Source organism: Mesocricetus auratus, unplaced genomic scaffold (assembly GCF_017639785.1).
Source record: "Mesocricetus auratus isolate SY011 unplaced genomic scaffold, BCM_Maur_2.0 Super-Scaffold_100057, whole genome shotgun sequence".
Taxonomy (NCBI): domain Eukaryota; kingdom Metazoa; phylum Chordata; class Mammalia; order Rodentia; family Cricetidae; genus Mesocricetus; species Mesocricetus auratus.
Genome location: NW_024429233.1, coordinates 2,978,370 through 3,000,009, shown reverse-complemented (window position 1 = coordinate 3,000,009; position 21,640 = coordinate 2,978,370). Strand labels below are relative to the sequence as shown.

General features: G+C 45.7%; 1 long non-coding RNA gene across 2 annotated transcripts in view; it reads right to left on the bottom strand.

Annotated features, from left to right (window-relative positions):
• The window catches only part of LOC121136284, a 99,339-nt gene extending 85,595 nt beyond the window's left edge, over positions 1 to 13,744 (bottom strand). For both annotated transcript variants that reach the window (XR_005873430.1, XR_005873431.1), the window contains exons 1-3: positions 9,115 to 13,744; positions 8,321 to 8,434; positions 6,273 to 6,367 (exon numbers count right to left, since the gene is read on the bottom strand). This is a non-coding gene — a long non-coding RNA (uncharacterized LOC121136284). The remainder of the gene's footprint in view (positions 1 to 6,272; positions 6,368 to 8,320; positions 8,435 to 9,114) is intronic.
• Between the last annotated feature and the right edge of the window lie 7,896 nt (positions 13,745 to 21,640).

Below are 21,640 nucleotides of genomic sequence, written 5' to 3'. Positions count from 1 at the left end.
GTCATTTGGTCTCTGAGCTGCCTGAATGTCTGAGTGCTGAAATCAAGCAATCACAGCTATAGCAACAACACAGGATGACTCCTTTGTCATATCCTTTCTGCATGGTAGACATCTGTGATAAAGCAAAAACCTTTGGCTTGCACACCCTTGAGACTACTGTGTAGTATGGTCAGGCACTCTGCGTTCCTCCTGGCTTAGCCTGCAGGTCAGCAGCCACTGTGGAGTGAGTGAAAGCTTTCAGGAGGGGAGGTCCAGAGAGATGTGAAAAGGATTACTGGGGAGTAAGGAATTCATTAGAAGACTCATTAATACCGTAGACAAAGAGGTAATGGCATGCTGGGGTCCCTGAGTACAGCTTAGGCCCTAGAGCCAGAGACAGACAATAGCACAGTTGACATCTCTGGAGAAAGAGTGAGAGTCCAGAAGTTGCATCTGTTTTTATATCTTTTGAGGGTGGGTAAGATTTCATACCAGAACCCCGAAGCCAAGCTCTCTAGGCAGGGAAGCAGGCAGAGTGCAGAATGCATGGCCACCAGCACCCCTTTGATGAAAAGTGCTTCTCAGGCAGGAGATCCTAGAACCTGGGAGTCTGTCAGCTAGGGACTCACAGACAACATCTTAGATATTATGGTCATAGCAGAAGCTGGATTCTAAAGTTATGTGCTTACAATGGAACTGTCTTCATGGATGCAGACAGCAGCCCACCCAGGAGGCTGCCCCAACTCTCCATGCAAGTCACAGGATGTAAGTCAGAGAATGGAGCTTCTAAAGTGGGGGCTAGACCAAGGCATGAGTGTGTCAGAGGAGGTGGGTTAACACCTAGAAGTAGGAAAGAGGAAACAAAATCTCTCCATGGAAAAAGCCCCCCATAACCTCCAGAAGGACAGTTCTGAGGGACAATCAGTGTGCTACTTCAAAAGGTCCTAACAAGACTGAGTTCACATCTCAATGCTGTGCTTTTGATTTCGTTTTAAGTTCTGAAGATGGAACCTAGAGCACTATGCACGTTAGGTAGGTGCTCTACCAACCACCAAGTCACACCCTATCCCCTCACTAGTAGATTCTAGGCAGACAGATTCTGGGTGGAGATTCAAAGAGGGGCCACCCCTTCCTTCCTGAGTCCCCAACCAGATCCTATCAACAAATCACCTAAGGAGAGGAAAGAGCTCTTTGAGGTCACAGACACGGACATGGACACATGGGGACAGAGAGAGAGAGAGAGAGAGAGAGAGAGAGAGAGAGAGAGAGAGAGAGAGAGAGAGAGAGAGAGAGAGGGAGAGGGATCTCAGTGTTCCAGTGGATTTGAACTCAGACCACCTAGGCTCTCAGGTCTGAGATCAGGTGTGTATGTGTGAGTGTGAGTATGAGTGTGAGTGTGTGTGTGTGTGAGTGTGTGTGTGTGTGTGTGTGTCTTGTCACTCCAGTAGATACCACACTGGGGGTCAGGCCTCTGATCCCTCTTCATTGTCTTTTCCAGGGCTTGGCTATAGCATCATCTCTGTCACCCTCTGTGGCCCTGGGTCTCAACTCACCAAGGACCCAACAATATCCAGGGCATTACTTAAGCTCTCCCTGGGTAACAGGATTTTTCTGTACCACAGCAGCCCAAGGGTAGCTTAAAAACTGGTTCACCCACTATGGAAATCATGGGAAGATTCCTCAAAAAATAAAATAAAAAACTAAAAGCAGAACTTCAGATGACCATGACGTGCCATAGAGTTTGCTATTCAAGGTCACAGCCTCTCCACAATGGAAATTCACAAAGAGACAGCTGCAGGTCACCACCCTCAGAACCCAAAGTTTAGCCACCAACCTCAATCAGGAGGAAACTGTCCCACTTGCACTCTACCTTAGTACTCCAGAACTATCCACGATAACCAAGATGTCTGGTTGTCCATCAAGAGATGGGTGGAGAAAGACAACGAGCTACGTGCACAAAATGGTATTTTATCTATCATAAGGAACCAGAGGCCATCATGTTAAGTGAAACAAGGTAGACTCAGACAAATATTGAATGGTTTATCTCACTGTGAAGCCTATTTAAAAGTGGGGAGAGTGAGCACAAAAGTAGAAATGGGACTACTTGGAAAGAGGGAAAGAATCAGAGACAGCATGATAAAGGGACAACTATGATCAAAGTGCATGATTTACATATATGAAATGTCATAATGGGGGACCGGAGAGATGCCTCAGTGATCAGGAACACATACTGCCCTTGCAGAGAACCCAGGGTCAGTTCCCATCACTTAATGGGAACTCATGGATGTCTTCAGTTCCAAGGAATCTGATGCCCTCTTCTGGTCTCTGGGAGCACTGCACACATGTGATATGTATTAATGCAGGCGAAGCATTAATACATGTAAGATGAAAGCAAATCATTTTTAAAGAAAATGTCATAATGGAACCCACTGTTCTGTACAATGAGTTAATTTAAAAAGGATTTTAGGGGCAGAGAGATGGCTCAGAGGTTAAGAGCACTGGCTGTTCTTCCAAAGGACCTATGTTTCATTCCTAGCACTCATAGCTGCTCAAAAACATCTGTAATTCCAGTTACAAAGGATCTGATACCCTTTTCTGGCCTCCACCAGTATCAGGAATACACATAGCTCATAGACATACCTAAAGGAAAAATACCTATATAATAAATAAATATTTAAAAATAAAAAAGAGTAAAAAGGATTTTAAAGTGCTCATAGGGAAATCAGTCTGCAAGCTGGGACTTCTCCTGGTAAGGTCTGAAAGACTGTGCTGGAGCCACCCTGGCCATCACTGCAGGGTTCAGCTCCCAGCTGGGCTAGCACTGCTGTTCTCTGCCCCATTTCACAAGGGACAACCCCAAGGAAAATAACAATTGCCTTCATATGAATGGGAGATAGCCTGATTTATGTCCAGGGCCAGGAAGGGTCTTGGAGGTGAGGTGAGGACATCCCAGAGGAGAGCAGGGAAAGGAGTAACCATCATGGTGTTTCCCAGACTCAGCCTCCACAACTAATTTACTGCTCTGAGAAGGACTTGAGCAAGGACTGTGACAAACTAAGGGTGGCAGGTGGCTGTGAGAGAATAGAGAGCTTGGCATCAGGTGAGATTTGTGGAAATGTCTCAAGAAGGAAAAGGTAGTTAAAATACACTAAAATCATTCCCAGTAGCCATTGCTTCCCCCACAGCACTCCTGGGAAGAAGCCACTGAGCATCTCAAACTCTAGGAAAAGATAGTTGGGGGCTTCTACCATCTAAGTAAATGCTGTCTGGTTGCTCTCAGCAACAGTGGACTTGGATGGCACCATGCTGAGAGAACTGGAGTCTCCATAGGTCAAGAAGAACGCACAGGTGACATACAAAGACATCAGTCAGGCCCATGAAGTCCTAAGGTGCTTTCTCTGGCATTGCTCAGACCCTGATGTCTCCATAACTCCTTCCAACATCCAATCTCAGTAACCATCACACATGATCCTGTGGAAGAAGGGGAGATCTGTGCAGGCCCATTTCACACACGGCAAAGTTGAGGTAAGAGGAGACCACCTCGCTAGAGCCTCCCATCAAAATGGACACACATCATGGCCCCAAGACAGGCTCAGCAGAGAGATGTTGGAAAACTTCAATTAAGATCTGTAATGGGAATGACTGGTCTTGGCACAAATGACAAGAAGGGACAAGCTGATGTGAGGCAGTTCTGGAGGCAGTGGGAGCAGGCAGGAGCTAACAGGTCTCTTCTGGGCCTGCACCTGCTAAGCACCAATCTGTCCCCTTCCTGGGGCTGGGGAGCTCAGAACAGTGAGCCTTGGAAAGACTAGATTGAGACCCTGGGCACCAGGGAATTAGTCTGCTATCTCTCCAGAGCCAGTATCTTCCCACACCCATCTGCAGCCTGGGGATGTGGCTGGCATTTGACAAGATGTCCTCCAGGGACACCTGACTGGTTCCCACTTTCAGTAGGTTTCTTTGAACAGCCTGGCACCCTCAGACTAGCTACTCAGGAGAAAGGTGCCAAGCCCTTCTGCAACCTGCCCCTGGCAAAGACATATCTGAGAGTGCATACAGAGTGTTATGGAAGTGCCCTGCATTGCCCTCTCTCACCTTCAGCAGCCCCCAGAGAGGCAGCGTGGGGCACAGGAGAGGCCATTCAGACTGGAGAGAGGTCTTCCTCACCACATTTGTCCTACAGAGGTCCCTATGAACTCCTGGCTAGTCCACATCCCCATGCTCCAGTCACAGATGACTCTCCATGGTGAGGCCGGGACCCTTTCCATAACATCTGATTCCACTGTCTCCCCCACACAGACTTCCAAGGGAGAAAGGTCAGTCAAGTCATGCTCTAGACCTCAAACACCATAGAGTATAGAAACATAGTTTCCTTTCACCCCCATACCCATCCACCCATCTGCACTGGGGAGAATAACTTAGCCAAAATGAACATAAACATAGAAAATGAACTTCAGGCTGGCTGACTGATTTCCTACAGGAAATGCATACAGTGCTCTAGCACCTGTGATACGGTTATAAAATCTATTTCTAAGCATAAACCCCCACAACTTCTAGTGTTATATCATTTTATCATAAGAAAAATAGAAGTGAGTAATTGATGCTCATTTAAAAATATTTAGGGTTTTTAGGGTTTAGTTTTTATCATTTTTTAAACTCTTTAAAATGTATTTATTTTATTTTATGTGTGTGAGTGTTTTGTCAGTATGTGTGTCTGGTACCTGCAGAGCTCAAAAGAGGGCATCCTATTATCTAGACCATTATCTAGAATGGTAAGGCACCATGTGGGTGCTGAGAATTGAACCCTAATCCTCAGCAAGAGAAAGTGCCCTTAGTTTATGTCTCCAACTTCATATATTTGTGTGTGTGTGTGTGTATATATATATATGTATATATATGTATATATATATATATAATAGCGGGGTACACACGAGAGCAGGTGCCCACCGAGGCCAGAAGAAGGCATCAGATCCCCTAGAGGCGGAGGTACAGATGGTTGTGAGGCATTCACCATATTGCAGACCTCAGGTATCTGCAATAGCAGCAAGTGCTCTTACTCATGGAGCCATGTCTCCAGCCCCACAATCTAGGGGTCTAACCTAATCATTTAGGTACAAGTACTCTGCAAAATCCCTGAGTTAATAAAGCTGGGTGTCCCCATCGCCACTCCCCAATGCATGGCTTCATCCCTCCAAAGGCAGGTGCTGGGGGGAAATCCATAACCTTCATTGATATCTTTACTGGGTAAGAATAAAATGAAATAACTTAGTATTTCTGAAAAGTACACGAATGATAGGAAAATCGTTTTGTTTCTTTGAGGATTTTTGTTTTTGTTTCTTAGATAGGGTCTCTCTAGGTAGTTTAGTTTGAACTCATGATGCAGCTCAGGCTGACCTTGGATTTAAAATCCCTTTGCCCCAGCTTTGTGAGTGTTGGAAGGAGAGGTCTGTGCCACTACACTGGGCCTGTGTTTTAATCTTTAAGGAGAAACTTCCAGAATCTCACTTCATTTACATGTGGTCAGTTTGCAAGGAAAAAGTAACATAGTTGTTTCGAGACTTTTTCACAAAGTGTAACAACCTATTAACTTTTAGAACCTTACTAAAATGAATGTTGTAGGGTATTTTATTTTTAAAATGTCTTTTTTTAGACAGACTCATGCTAAGTAGTATGATTAGCTTAAAACTTCTATGTACATCAGGCTAGACTGGAACTCATAAAGGTCCATATGCCTCAGCCTCCAGTAGTACTAGAATTAAGGGCAGGTGTCACCATATTTGCCAAATCATTTTCATGTCTTTACATTCTTTCTTTTGTTTTTGATAACCCACTGAGTCCAATTAATATTGGTTTTATGCTCATAGGTGTGGGGACATTCACTGGAGCATGGACAACCTACCAGGGACCACATTCCCAAAGAAAAACAAGTGTTTTCTATGTAAAACATTAAATGGAGGTAGCCAATCATCATTGTATCAGGCAGAAGGATTCATGAATGTCCCCAAACTTCCTTCAGAGAGTGACCCACAAACAGGAAACCAAGATAGTCAGAAAGATCCTAACATATATAAATATATAATAAATGTTATATATTATATATGCATATATCTCCTCCCCACTCCCTCTCCATTTTTAATTCAGCTATGAGATTCAAAAGCTAACATCCACAGCTTGTAATGGCCCAAATCAGTTATCTGAGTAGGAGAAGCAATTATAACACAATGATGAATTCACAGTAGTAAATCATGGTGGTTGACTTTGGGTGCCTCCCTGACTGGACTCATGAAACTCACGAAGCACCATTTGGATTGCATGAGGTCCTCATCTGGGTGACTGAGTTGCAGTGAGGATGTGGTCCTTCAGTGTGGGCCATTCAGTGGTGGAGAGTCTGAATTGAAAACAGAGAAAGGTGAGCAGAGGTCTTTCCTGATGCTGGAACACACTCTTCTTCTGTCCTTGAATGTCAGACCTATAAGCTTTCTAGCCTTTGGACTCTTTAATGGACACCTCCTGGGGTTCTCAAACTGCAACCTCAGAATGAGAGATGCACTCCCCAGTTTCCCTGGTTGTGAGACCTTGACCTCAGACTGAACCATTTGACCTATACCCCAGGGTGTCAAGCTTTCAGACGATCTGCTTAGCATCCATGATTACTTCAGTCAATTCTTCTTTCATATGCTCCAGCATGATTATTCTATTGGTTCTGCCTCTCTGGAAAGCCCAATGCATAATTAATGATTAAATATTAATTTTATTTTACAAAAACACCAATAGGCAGAAGACGGTGACTGAGACCTAATAATCTGACCAGAAAACTCAGTTCAGGGACTTTGGGTTCACAGCGTAGTGAGACTTCATATGGTAAAGGGCTCAGTAATTCCTGTACATCCCAGATAAGAGCAGACCTGAGACTCAGTGGTCTTGCCCTTGGGAAACTCAGGACAAGCTACTGTATCACACACTCACGACCATGGGCTGGATCACTGAAGACGAGATTCACCTTTCATAATTTTAGGGGAGACCATGAACTCTCAATGTTCCGTGCTGGAAGGTGAGGCTCATGGACGTCTGATGTTATATAAGGTCTCTAATACTGCCCACCAAATTTTGATCTCTAGGAACTGTAGCTCAGAAAAGACTAGTAAATTTCATACAATATCAAAAAGTAAGTTCAAATTAATAACAGATGCTGAGGAAGTAGGAGAAGAGGAACAGGAAGAAGGGGGATAAAAGAGGAAGGGAGGGAGGGAGGGAGGAAATATATGGAGAAAACAAAGGAAACAGCTTAATTCATCATATAAAATCCTATCCCCTTTTAAATTTGACATACTTGCTAATTAAGTCTAAGATTCATTCACCATCAAATTCAGGGCCCTCTGGGTCACTGTTATTTTACATGCCCTCCCTTGGTGCACCTACTTGTAAGAAACCTCCATTTCTGTCTTTGATAATAATTAACTTAGTAACTATTCTATTTTAACAAGTTTATTGAGGTGTAATTTACATACCACAAATTCCACTCAAAGTTCCTGCTATTGGGTGTAGAATAAGCAATTGTTTTTGCTAAATAAACATTTTAGGAGCAAAGGATTTTGTCAAGTTTGGAGACTATCCCTGAGGAGTGGCTCTGGGGGTTTGATTCCTGAATCTCTTCCTAAGAAAACATGAAGGCTTTTGATTCAAGAAGGCAGAGCTGACTGTGTGGCCAGGTTCTAGACACTGCAGCAGTTGGAGGAGTCCCATTTCATTGCACAAATTATTTCTCTGAGTGTAGCTGAAAGGGATTGTGGGCTATAATTAGACTAATGCTGTGCAGGATTATATTCACAAATGTAATTACATAATCGTTTAGAGTTAGATGGCACCATGAAAGACAGTTTCCTGAGGAGTGGGTGAGGGGAGATACCAGGCTCTCCTGTGGAGCCAACGATGCTGAGACCTCTTTCTGATGCCAGATTAGCCCAGAAATAAAGTTAAAGACAAATGTGAAAATCCTTAATTCCTCAGTGGGCTTGCTCTGGGCCTCACAAAACCATATACTTGATGGATAACGTGAAAGCTGAAAGGTGACCCATATTGGAATGTCAGCCAGTGTCCACAAATGCTCCAGGAAGGAAATGATGATCAGCTACTCACATTTCTTGCATGGAAATCTTACTGGTAGCACCAATATGGTGGCAAGTTCTGTGAGCCTGTCAAACCAGAAACACACAGACAATCTACTGTCTTATTCTTTCAATGTCTGAGGGATTTCCAAGTATCATCTACTGAATGCACTGGAATGCTTGAGTTTTGTTCAAGTGTGCTATTTTACACCCCAAATCAGGGTGGCAACACTCACCCTAGCATGGAGCTGACACTCCGACAGAGCTGTTCTGTGTGCTTTCCAGAACTTTGTAATGTGTTCATATGTTTACAGGCACAACTGTAACTCCAAGTCTCCGAAATTTGGGCCCTGAAAACAAAATAAAATAAGAGTCACTAAATAAGTAGAGCACAGCTTGTGAAAGCCATGACGATATATCACATTAATTTGGGCCCTATTAATCTGAACCTTGCACTAATCCCATAGGCCTGGAGAAAGCTTAGCTTTGAAGAAAGAGTTTGCTTCCTAAGCAAATGGGGGTGCTGTGACAAGCCATGGGAAATGTAATGTCCTCAGAAGCAGGGGTAATTCTTAAAGAAAACCTGCTTAATAAGATATGCCTGCTTGAGAGTCCTAATCCTAGGCTCTCTCTGTGCCTCAGTCATCAACCAATCTGTTCATTTACAGCAAAGTGGTCATTTTTTGGACCTCCCTCAGTCCATCCACTGATGTAGCCTGAGGTCTGGAGAAAAGAGGGAGTCAACAGTCCAGCCTGGTGATTCAACCATCCATTTACTGTCCAGCCTTGCTTACTATAGGTATCAGGATTATTTCTTGCTGGGAGACTAGACAAATTGCTTGATGGGGCCAAAAAGCTATGGTCTCTCATTCACTCAACAAGTCTACATAAGACTGGCCTGAGGAAGTCCAACTCTGTCCTCTGTGTGAGCCCAGATCATTACAACTTCTGTGGGCATCCCTGCCCCATCCCCAGTCCTCATTGCATGGACTAAGATGGGACACCAGACCTTCTCCACTTGTACACATACCTTTGGGAGGCTTTGCTGAAAGTCAGATTCTCAGGACTGTAGCCAGTCCTCATGATCCCTTGGCAGTGTGGAGATGTTCTCCTGAGAACTCAGTCAACTGTTTCCTGCTTCTTCACTCAAGCCACACAAGGGATTTCCAGGATGAGTCACCATGAAGCAAAGTTGGAATTTAATACCAGGTATTCACAAGGGTGAGGCAGGAGGATCACAAGTTCAAATCCAGTCTAGGCAACTTAGTGATACTCCATCTCAAAATTTTAAGAAAAGTGTGTGAGTGTGTGTGTGTGTGTGTGTGTGTGGTTCGACACATAGTTCAGTAGCAGAGCTAGCATGCATGAAGCCCTATACTCAATGCTAAGTACTTCAGAAAAGGAAGTGGATACAAGACCTAACAAAAGGACAGGTGTGCACACTCTTGAGGCACAAGCTTCAAGAGAATCTCAGTTAAGTGTGAGTGTCCTAACAGAACTATATGATTTTGGTGACTTTTGAAGTTATTGAGTTCAAAGGAAATAAAAGATTACATAAAAAGATTACAAAAAATGTCTAAGGACAGACTCTGGAGATCCCCCCAAGGAGGGCCTCACCCTCCCTGGGGAATGATGTGGGGATTGGGCTGGGGGTGGGGGGTGGGGTGGGGCTGGTGGAGGGAGAAGGGGGGAGCTGGGATTGATATTTGAAGCATTCATGTTTCTAATTTAAATAAAAAAGATTTTAAAATGTCTAAGGAAATTTTGTTTAGTAAGTGAGGTTATAAGGGGTTTATAAGGCATACTGTGCAAGTTTGCAGGCTGACAAGATAGTAAGACACATAGGTCAGGCCTGGAGAGTGGTTGAGAGTACTTGTGGCTCTTCCAGAGGACCCAAGTTCTGTTGCCAGCACCCATGTCAGGTGGTTCACAGCCTCCGGTAACTCTAGTTCCTGGGGTTATGGTGCCCTCTTCTGAACGCTCTGGGTACCTGTATTACACTCATGTGCACATAAATAAAAATTAAAAAGTAAATATTTTTTAAAAAGTCAGAGCAGTTCTTGCTATCTATAGGTCAGAATAATCTTGGTTCATCTTCTTATTGATTAGAGTCTCAGAAAATGGCAAGTTTATACAGATGAAAAGGGAGCAAGTTCAAACTCAAGGGTCATCCTGTGTTTTGACCTTAAATATAGTTCCTTGCTAGTTTAACATTTTTTTCTTGAAGTGATTCACAAGAGGAATTAAAAAATCTTCACTGATTTTTGTTGCTTTTTTTAGTTGTGCTGAAATTATTTCATGTTTTGTGTTTTCTGTCCTGGGGCTTGAACCTAGGGCCCAGCACAATCTAGACAAAGGCACCACCATTAAGCTGTGTCCCAGCTGTCTTTGCCATTTATTTATTTATTTGTCTGTTTGTTTGTTCGTTTGTTTTCATTTTTAAGATAGGATCTGGCCAAGTAACCCAAGCTTGGCTTGATCCTGTGATCCTCTTGCCTCGTCTCCAGCTGGGACTACAGGCCTGTTCCACGAGGGCAGGCTAGAAGTTCCTTCATGCCAGTCAGCCTGGATGAAAGTCTCTTTTCCCTTCCAGTGTTCCCCAAACTTTCCCACCTCTCAATCCTGCCTTGAGCCAATCTTGGGCTGTGAGGAGATGTAATCAGCTTCGGGCAATGTCCCAGGAAAGGGACTGCAGTAAACTTTTTGAGCAGCAGTGGGAAGCAGTTTGCAGAGTGGGATCTGGCCAAGACACCCCATAGGGAAGGAGATACTGTTCTAAAGTTTCTATGTAAACGTCAGCATTCACACCCTTGTTTCTAAAGGTGTCCTTTGTCAGCACCTCACGGAGCCCTCACTCTCCTTGACCTCATCTTGACTCCATGACTCTTCCTTCCATATATTCTCTGCCCCTTACCTTAGTCATCCCTCTGTCTCTGGGGCAGCCAGAGCAACAGAAGCTCACTCCCTCTGAAGAAGCTCTTGCTCCCTCCATCCTTCTGCTGTCCTGGAAGCCCATCCCTCTGTACCTTACATGTGACCTACAGCCTGTAGGAAATGACTCAACACACTCATAGAGGAAAGCAAGGAGGACTCATGACTTACCTGGATTCAGACTCCTCCTAAGTCTGCTTCGGTTCAAGGGATGACCGAACCACTGAGGGCACTGAAAGTGGAAAGCTGAAATTTGGGGCCACCCACTTCCACATTTGCGCAATTCAACAGGCTGACAATCTTAAATAACAACTGAGCTCAGGGAATATGAGAAACATTCATATTGAGTGTATCTTTAAAGACAATCTCACTGCCAGTTCACTCTAGAAGTATTAAAAAAGGAAAAAGAAACTGAGAGAAGATAAGGGGTGCAGGGGGAGGAGAGTGGTGGGTGGGGCCACATTGAAGGAAGGAAGAAGAGAAGAGGAAGGCGAGGGGATTAAATATGGGAGGGGAAAAGGGATGAGAAGAACATAGAGGTCAGAGCAGGGTAGAGAGGAAGGCAGTGGAGGGGAAGGGGATGAGAACGGAGGGAGAGAATGAAGAAGGGGTGAGAAGAAAGGGGAAAGAGGGAGGGCAAGGCAGGGGCAGAGGCAGGAGGAAGTGTCAAGTAGCCCTTCATGCTAAAGTCTGTGGAAAACAGCTCAAAGGGAAAGTCACATATGGTTCCAGTATTCCTTAAAATAGAAAAGTCGAAATACTGGTGTCTTTCATCACAAAAATTCAGGCAATGTAGTAGCCCCTGATTCTTAAAAAGAAAACTATTATACACCAAAGTAGAGCATTGGAGAAGAAAAGCTTGAAAAGGACAATCTATTGGGGGTTGTGGGAGGTAAGCATAGAATGTAACAAAAGATGGAATCAAAGGATGCCCTGCATGAGAGAGTGCTAGCATCCTGAGTCCACAAAGCATAAGGAGACCCACTCACCTGGCAAATAAAACCTGGTGAGGACCCCTCATCAAGAACCAATTGCCTGCCATGCAGTAGCCCCCGCATGCTAAAAATCCACCCTGGAGATGAGCTGAAGTCAAATGGCTCCTAGTACATAGTGGCCTTCAACTTCTTTTCAACTCTCTTTCATATCTACAGCCTTTTTAAAGGACAATGCCTGCTTGGGGCTGGGGAGAGTCTCTCTGTAAAGTGATTATTGTGCAAGTGTGGGGGGAGCAAGACTTTGCATTCCTGGCATCTATATATTTATGGCTCCATAACCTCTCCAAACAGTACCACCAACTGGAAACCAAGTGTTCAGATACATGAGCCTATGGAGGACCTTCCACATTCACCACCCTAACAGAGGTTCAGGCACAGATGCTTGGCTTCATTTGGTTGATGGCATCATACCTAAGATGTTTTTCTGACATGTGCTGGTGAAGGGGCCTATCCCTCTGTTCAACTAATGTGATTGGATAATAGCCTGTAGACAAAGATGTCATCCACACAGTAGATGTCATCTACGGAGTGGGGGGGGGGGTTGAGCCCAGAGGAATGGCACACAGAAAGCTCTTCTGGAACATGCTACATCTTACCTTTAATCTTTTGGTCACTGAGTCAACTGCCTTATTGCTTGATATAAGTGTGTTTTTAATTCTCTACCAACTGCACCATCCCTGCCAAAGCAGCCTCCATGGCCTTCCAGTTGGGGCTTTGGGACACTTTCATTCACAAGTTTTCTTTTGTTAATTGCATGGACCCCATCCAAACAAGTGACAGATGTGTACAGCAGTTAGCAGGGGAGGGCCCCTAAACTGACATAGGACAGCCTCGTGACAAGCAGAGCCAATTCCCATGGAGCCCAAAGCAATTTCTGGGACTTCAGAAAAGAAAACTGAAGTGCCTCTAATTTCCTGTTGGGACATTTTTAGTGGAAAACAGGAGCTGTTTGGTTTAAGCACCAATTAATGGAACTGGTTCTGTGTTGAGCTGTGAGCTCATTCATAAGGTTATCCTTGGTGGAGCCACATGTCAGACTAGAAGGCACTAGAGGTTCTCAAAGGCCCTAGGAACTGAGATGATTAAGAAGGTAAGAGTTACTCAGAGCCTGACAAAACCCTGTTGGAATTATAAATCCATTCTCAGCATCTCCTGCAAATTCATGGAGATGGGCTCTATGTGGCCCAGCAGGCTTAGTTCTGGGTACCAAAATAGCAGATGCCTGGGTAGATGGATGAAGCCACTGTTGTGGCTCTGGAGCTCTGAGTTGCTTAGGAAAGGTGGGATTCCCACTCTGGTGATGCTCATTATTTCAAACCAGTCTTTAAGTTAGGGAAAGGAGATGGCATCCTGGTAGAGGCTGTTCAGTCAGCAGCATCCCGCATCTTGGGTAAGTCTTGCAGCTAGAACTGCATGACCTTCTAAGCAGGAATAAGTGTCTGCTGTCTGGGCTGATTTCCTCCAATGTCTGCCTGATATGGCATTTGCAGATTTCTCTGAACAGAACTGACAGAAGGAACAGCAAGAGGCCACCCAGATGAGGAGCCTGGGGGAGGGAGCACCCCCATCTCCTGAGTTCACACAATGACTGGATTCAGCCTGGCCCCCATCTGTTCTTCTCTGCAGTGGGTATTTCCAGTTGTCCCTGTACAGTTTAGTGTCATCAATCTTTCTTTTTTCTTTTTTATAACATGTTCTTTTTTAAAAAAGATTTTATTTATTTATTATGAATACAACATCCTGCCTCTATGTATGTCTGCAAGCCAGGAGAGGGTACCAGATTTCATTATGGGTGATTGTGAGCCACCATGTGGTTGCTGGGAATTGAACTCAGGACCTCTGGAAGAGCAGTTAGTGCTCTTAGCCTCTGAGCCATCTCTCCAGCCCTGTCATCAATCTTTCTATGGGAACATAGACCTTATTGTTATGAACAGACATGGGTGTGATAACTCGGGGCCTGCAGTCTGAGGGTGTCATTTAAAAATAAGTTACCTTCTACTCTGCCATCAACTCAGATTCTGTGTATCCTACCAGGATGTCCTGAAAGACCTTCCACTGGCCATGGACCACTTGATTTCTGTATCTTGACTGCTCAGATGTTTGTTCAAGGACACATGGCTCCAAGCAACTTCCTCTTCTGGGTGACTTCAGAGGAGTTACAGGAACTAGGTGTGGTAACGTACCAGGACACGAGGAAAGCAACTTCTAATCTAACCTCAACTATATTGAGTTTAAAACCAGCCTGAGATTTACAGTGAGACTCTGAGCCAGAGATGTTGCTCAGTAGCAGAGCATCAGCTTTGCATACACAAGGCCCTGGGATCAATTTCCAGCACTTGGGGGGTATGTGGGGGTGTGGCTAGTCAGTAGAGCACATGCTTGCATATGTAATATTCATTGCCTACCACTACCAAAAGAAAAGCCTGCTTCATGTGTATCTGAGTACCAGATACTCTTCTACCTTCTCCTAGATCATAAGAAAAAGTGAGGAAGAGAGACAGCTCTCCTTTTACCATTGGGGAAACAGAGGCTCAAAGAGGAGCAATGACTTCCCAAGGTCGCAAGGACCTGCAGCAATGACCCTGTGAAGCCCCAGGCCAGCATGCTCTTCATAGCACACTGAGAGGTAACAGTCACACACTATCTCCCCCTCATCCTGAGCTTCTAAAGCAGTTGTCAGAAATACCAGGGAAAGAGACAAGATCACACTCAGAGAGGAGCAGAGATGGGCTAAGTCCAGAGATGGGCCCTCTAAAGTCCATGAGAGTCCACTTCCTCTAACTCTTCTCATGCAGAGAATGCATCTTTCAGACTGGGATGGAGTCCAGGGCTGTGTGTGCAGGGCAAGACCCCTCACACTCTTGAGCTTATTTATTGTGACACAGGGTCCCACTGTATTTCCCAGGCAGATCTTAAACTCAGTAGCCCAGGCAGGCCTTAAACTTATGATCCTCCTGCTTCAACTTCCAAAGTAGCTGGGATTACAGGCCTGGCCCACTCGGTCCAGCACAAAAAAATTTTTAAGTGACAGATCAAATCGTTTCTGATGTCTTCTGTAGCTGCGTGTCAGGAGCTGATGCTAATACATTGTGAGAGGCAGGCACAGTGGAACAAATGCGAAATCAATGCCATCTGTCTCCAGAAAACTACTCTGGATTCCAAACACCATTGAGCCCTGATGCAAGCAGATTTGGGAGTGACAGCCCCCACAGAAGCAGAAGGAGAGAGGAAATGTAAAGATCCATTTCTGCTCTGAAGAAATCCATTTTTGATTGTCAAAAACCTAAATCAGTGATTAGGTCATTTCTAAATGATTATTCCTTCTTTGAAACCTCATTCAAACAGAGTTTTATAGTTCTGTCATTTATACTTGGCAGCAAGATGGCCTATGGTGGGATAGCATTAGGAACTACATAAGAGATGTGGAGCTCAGGAAGAGGCTGAGTAGTAGGACTGGTTTTGAATGTCCATGAGGCCTCCCTGCCTTGAACTGGACAAGACAGTTCCCAAAGTCTCTCACAGGCCAGGGGGTCTTACAGGTGGACTCAGCCAGTTTCGTCATTAGAAGCCATATCTGGGAACACGAGTGCAGAGCGTGAAAAACTTTTGAGAAGCTGTGAGCACAACAGCTGTGACCAGAGAAGCAACTGAAGGGAAGAAGGGCTGGTTTGGGCATTGCTTCAGGGGAGGGAAGGTGTCATGGGAGGTCCTGGAAGCATGGGCTCCTCACACTGCCTCCGGAAGGAAGCAGAGAACAAAAAAATCTAGAAGTGGGGCTTAGACTATGTCCCTCAAAGACCTGCCCCTAGTGGCCTATCTGCCAGCATCTCCAAACATTGCATAGTCTCCCAGACAGCACCTCATAGAGGGGACACTTCACATTCACACTGTAATGGGACATGGGGCACATGCAATATAGGAATTTCCCATTTGGGTCTGCAGGGGACTCCACTGCTGCAACCTTCAACAGGCTGGGGACTTGTGAGCCTGGAGCTGCAGTTGTCCCAATCTGGCCCCAGAGGAGAGTTCAGCTGGGACTTCTCAGTAGATCAGAAAGCAGACAGACAGCACAGCCAGAATGTGGGAAAAATTCCCTTCAATATCTGTTCTTGGAGACTCATGTCTGCCAGCCAGGCCCTACCTCCTAAAGGCTTTGACCCTTCTAGCTCTATCAGCCTGGGAAGCTCATGAGTCCCTGAGAAAGCATTCACCCTTTCTCCACTTGGTACTGGGCCACTCGATGACCTCTTCTCCCAAACACCTCCAGGGCAGGATACCTGATCAAGGGTGTGTGTGTGTGTGTGTGTGTGTGTGTGTGTGTGTGTGTGTGTGTGTGTGTATCAGAAGGCCAAACCATGGGAGGGACAGTAGTCCTGACTGTCCTGTGTGGATAATGGTTAGCAGGGATCTTGTACCTCCTGTCCACTCTTCCCAAGAGCCAGCCAAACTCTCCTCTGGGGCCAGATTGGGACAACTGCAGCTCCAGGCTCACAAGTCCCCAGCCTGTTGAAGGTTGCAGCAGTGGAGTCCCCTGCAGACCCAAATGGGAAATTCCTATATTGCATGTGCCCCATGTCCCATTACAGTTTGAATGTGAAGTGTCCCCTCTATGAGGTGCTGTCTGGGAGACTATGCAATGTTTGGAGATGCTGGCAGATAGGCCACTAGGGGCAGGCCTTTGAGGGACATAGCCTAAGCCCCACTCCTAGATTATTTTTGTTTTGTTCTCTGCTTCCTTCCAGAGGTAGTGTGAGGAGCCAGGCCCCTGCTCCTGCCTCTATCAACTTCCCCTTGCCTTCCTCACCATGATAACTTCTAAAAGTGTGGTTCAAAATCAAGCATTCCTCCTTTAAGTTGCTTCTGGAAGGCACTTTGACATAGGGATGAGAAAAGTCACAGATTAAAAAAAAACCCTCAGGGACATCACTCAAGCCCCAAACAAGGAACTGTAATAGCAAGCGAGGAGGAACTTCCCAAAGGAGCAGAGAAACAAAGGGAGATTGCCTAAGATGATGCCTTGGCCTCCTGTTTCTGCAGCCTCCACAACACACTGGGAATCCCTTTTGCTCTGTGGCTTCTTTGTAACCAAATAGCTGAGCTTGGGCCAAATGCCCCAAGTGTCAAAACATGGTTTCTTAGCTATGTCTTACCCTGCAGAGAGGCTGATGAGCAATGAAGAGAGGCAGTTGCAGAACACCCACTCCAGCTCCAGCGACATGCAGTGAGGCCCTCAGAACAACATGGGGTGATGCCAGGCACTGCAGTGGGACCACCACAGAAGCCTGCAGGTGATGTGCCTGTTAATGCTTTAACTCTTCTGGTACTACCTAGCTCTGGCAACTCCAACATTTCTTGACACAGTCACACAGTTGCCAACAGGTCCCTTGGCTCCTCCCTTCAGGACACTAACATGTTGACTACATTTGGGCCAGTCTACCCCCATCACAGTAGCCATCATAACTAGAGTCATTTCCTGTGGCCTGATATGACCATAGGCCACCATGGAGCTGAAGTCATGCAATGAAAAGCAGACCCACACTGTGACAGCTTGCTTTATGGTAATAGGGATAGGGCTGTTGACATTCCATCCTGGGGTTGGACAAAAACTCACTTGGCATTACATCAACCACTCCTGCCCTGCCTCAGCTGTACATTGTACTGGGAAGCACTGGGGTACATAGGATGTGGATGTGAACCAAGGGAGGGCTACAGGGATGCAGTTTTCAGGAGTCCTTACCCATGCTGGGGTGAGATTTCGCATTGATGTAACTGCCTTAAGTCAAGAATGCTCCTATTAAACTCTTCAGTTCACTAAGCTTCACCTAGGTGAATATTTTTTATTTATTTATTTTTGGTTTTTGGAGACAGGGTTTCTCTGTGTAGCTTTGGAGGCTGTCATGGAACTCACTCTATAGACCAGGCTAGTGTGAAACTCACAAAGATCTGCCTGTCTCTGCCTCCCGAGTGCTGGGATTAAAGGCATGCCTCACCACCACCTGGCCTGAATCTGTACTTTGGTCTGTCATTGACGACCTATACCTGTAAGTATCCCTAGCTGGGCTGGGGAGATCTTTGTTGACACAAGAGCAAGGCCTGAGAATGCAAAAACAGGTTTGTTTTGTTTAGGCTTGGTCTCCCTCCACCACCCTTTGCCTCTGTGTGATGTCTTTCTGTCTCTGCCTCTCTCGCTTTTCTGGATGTTGTAGGCTATTTGATTTTTGAGCCAGGGTCTTGCTCTGTAGCCCAGGCTAACCTAGAATGTTCAATTCTCTTGACATAGTCTCCCACAGCTGGGATTGCAGGTGGACACCACCATACCTGGCCTCAAGTAGTTTTTCTAGGGCAAAAGGAAATGAGACAGGTAAAAAACAACCTAGAATGTGGGCCTGACCATTACTGTTGGGAGAAATGGGGTCCCAGCACATGGTACCTCTGAATCACTGTACCAAACAAGCCTGGGAACTGCCCAGTCAAGAGGGAAGGAAAGTGGATATTTAGCCTGGATTCAACTAGTCATGGGCTGTGCCTGGACAGAAGGACTCCCACAAATCTCCAGGTCAATGCTCCATAGCTAGATAGCCAATGGGAAAGCAAGGTGAAGATACTGGGCCTAAGAGGTGACCTTGGGTGAAGGAACTCGTGAATGCTGAGTTTCAGGCTTCAGGCTCCAAGTAGGATTTAAGGGTATGAGCACAAGCTCCCAGTTGACAGAGGGAAGTTTTAATCCTTATGGAGAAGCCTAAGCCCAAGTCCAAAATGACAAAAGTCACCAGGAACCTCCTGCTAGGCTCCTGCCAACCTGCTGTAAATGTGAGAAGCTACAGGTCTAAGTTTGTTGTTCCAAATAATTGCCCCAGAATATAATTCTCCCCCTACCACATCCTCACAGGCAAAAGTGGGGGAGGGGGACACCAGCATGATCCACTGTGTTAAGCCAAGTCAGATAATTGTCTTGTCTGCATTGTAAATTACTTTCTTCCAAGGAACACATTAAGGCAAAATGTTGGGGGCTTTTAAAAAAGAAAAGCCATTTTCCTCGCTAGTATTATTTTTGATGAGCTAAATGGTGTTAGTTCTTAAATTCCAATGAAGGGAGAAGGCACGCACAAGCTATGGACAATTTTAATTTTCAACAATTGTGAGGTGAATAATACTGCCAATGCTGTGAAGAGCTTCTACGGTGGCTTATATTTATTTGCCTAGAAGCTCAGCTCCAGACTTCAATTGAAGAATTCAAAGATGATCTGGCCTCTTAGTATGCACCCGTTATGTCCCATGGGCATCTCAGGAACCGGGCCCTGGCTGTAGCATTGTCAGAGTAAAGGGGTGCTTGTGGCTCTCACAGGAAACAGATTAAAAGAAGCTTCATTTGGTGAGCTTGTTCACAGCCTGCTAGGACATGAGGAGAGTTCTGTCACTCCTGCAAATCAGTCTAAGGCCAGCCAGAATCAATATCGCTCCCCACCGGACATCCAAATAGGCAGAATTGAGTACCTTAAACTCAAAGGCCATTGTTCTCCAGTGCCTGGTAATAGCTTGAAAAGACATTTGGTCTTCAAGGAAGTCTCTCTGGCCTGGTGGTGGTAGTGGCGCACACCTTTAATTCCAGCACTTGGGAGGCAGAGGCAGGTGGATCTCTGTGAATTCGAGGCCAGCCTGGTGTACAGAGTGAGTTCCAGGTCACTCAGAGGTATCCAGGCTCAGTACATTTCTACCTCAAGGTCAGAGCCCACTCTATAGTCCATCCCAAGCCCAAAATGGCCCAGGCCACAAGAAGTGTGTATCTTTTCTCAGGACAAACCTTCTACATTATAGACACCAGAGAGCACGGAGAAATCTAAACATCAGTCTGGCCCAGCCCTGCACTGCCCAGCCTCCTCTATCTATCCCCAGCTCTGGCTCCTGCTATGGTTTCAATATGAACCATTCTCACAGGCTCCTGTATTGTCCTAATTAGGTTTCTGCTGCTGTGATAAACACTGACCAAGACCTATTTGGAGGAGGAAAGGGTTTATGTCGTCGTACAACTGCCAGGTCACAGTTAATCAGTGAGGGAAGTGAAGACAGTAACTCAGGACAAGAACATGGAAGCAGGAACTGGTGCAGAGACCATAAGGAACACTACACTGCTTACTGGCTTGCTCAGCTTGCATTTTTATACAGCTCAGGACTACCTGCCCAGGGGTGGTACCGTCTACAGTGGGCTAGGCCCTCCTACATCAATCATTAATATTATGTCCCACAGATTTTCCCATAGGCAATATGATGGAGGCAATCCCTTAATTTAGACTCCCTCTTCCCAGATGATTCTAACTTGTGTCAAGTTGAAAACAACAAAACAAAAACCAAGTTTTTTTCTGCAGGTAGAAACTCTAGGAAAGGGGACTCAGCAGGAGGAAGTAAGTAACCATGTGTGTCCTCTCTCCCCTTTCTCTCCCCCTCCCATGCCTCTCCTTCCCCTCTATAGTTCCCTTTCTCTCCTAGCTCTCTGCCACAACCTCCCACCTCCAAGATGTTTTGCCCAAGGGCATGTGACCAAGCTAGCAAGGAGTGAAACTAACATTCTTGTTCCTTCAAGCTGCATCTTTGTAATATTTAGTCATAAGGACTTGAAAGCCTTTGCCCGTGGACTCCACTGACCTGAGTGACACTGCATCCCAAGTGTCTGTGACTACTCAGTTCTTCCAATACTGGCCAGCTTTTACCTGTAAGGGTCCTTCACCTACTTGCCTACCCACACAGTCCCTCTCCAGGCCTTGGTGCCTGCAGAGCAGGGAGTTGTGGTGGAACGTGGGGCTAGTGACATTCAGCCGCATCTGAGGCTCATTTGTGGCAACAGCTCTGCATGATCATGTGCCCAACACCCCCTAACTCTGCACCCACTCCTGTAGTTTCAAAATCCACTCCAAAGCTCGTCATTCCTTGGATGCCTTACTCTGTTTTCTGTACATCCGTGTCGTTTAGACACAAGGTCCTCAGGGTGGGATTCCCTGGTGTTGCCACTAAAGTTCCCTGAGACATGCTGTAGCACCCTCCTGTTTCAAATTTCTATATAGACTTTAGCACTGGTTTCCATTTTATCTACTTGTTCAGGAAGTGTTTTCCCTTCAGCAACATAAAGCCAAGACTAAATGCAGGATAGCGACCCAATAAATGCATGCCATCTAACAAAGGAAATCATTTTTCAGGCAGAGGAGATGGCAGCATGAGCCAAGATGCCCAGAAAAGCCATGAAGTCTGCTAGTTTTGAGGACAGGCTTTGGAGTAACAGATGCAGACAGCCAGGTGTGAAGTCCTGGGTCAGTTATTTGACCATCCTGAGACTCAGTTGCAAAGCTGGGCACAAACAGAGTTTATACTGTCAGCTGATCTTGATAGAGATGGGATTGGCAGGGAACTGGGAATAATGATTGGTTAAGGACAAATCTTAACCTTCTTTGAGGGCACCATGCCAGAGCACAGGGCTGGCTAATGAGGAGATGAGACTGGATGCTGTGGAGGGTCAGGTAACCTCGACGAACAGAGGTCTCTGCACCTGACGACAACACTGTGGGAAGAATCCCGTCTCTAAGGAGACCAGAGACAAAGGGCTGGAGACAAACACACTTGCCTAGTTTGCCAGTCTCTACT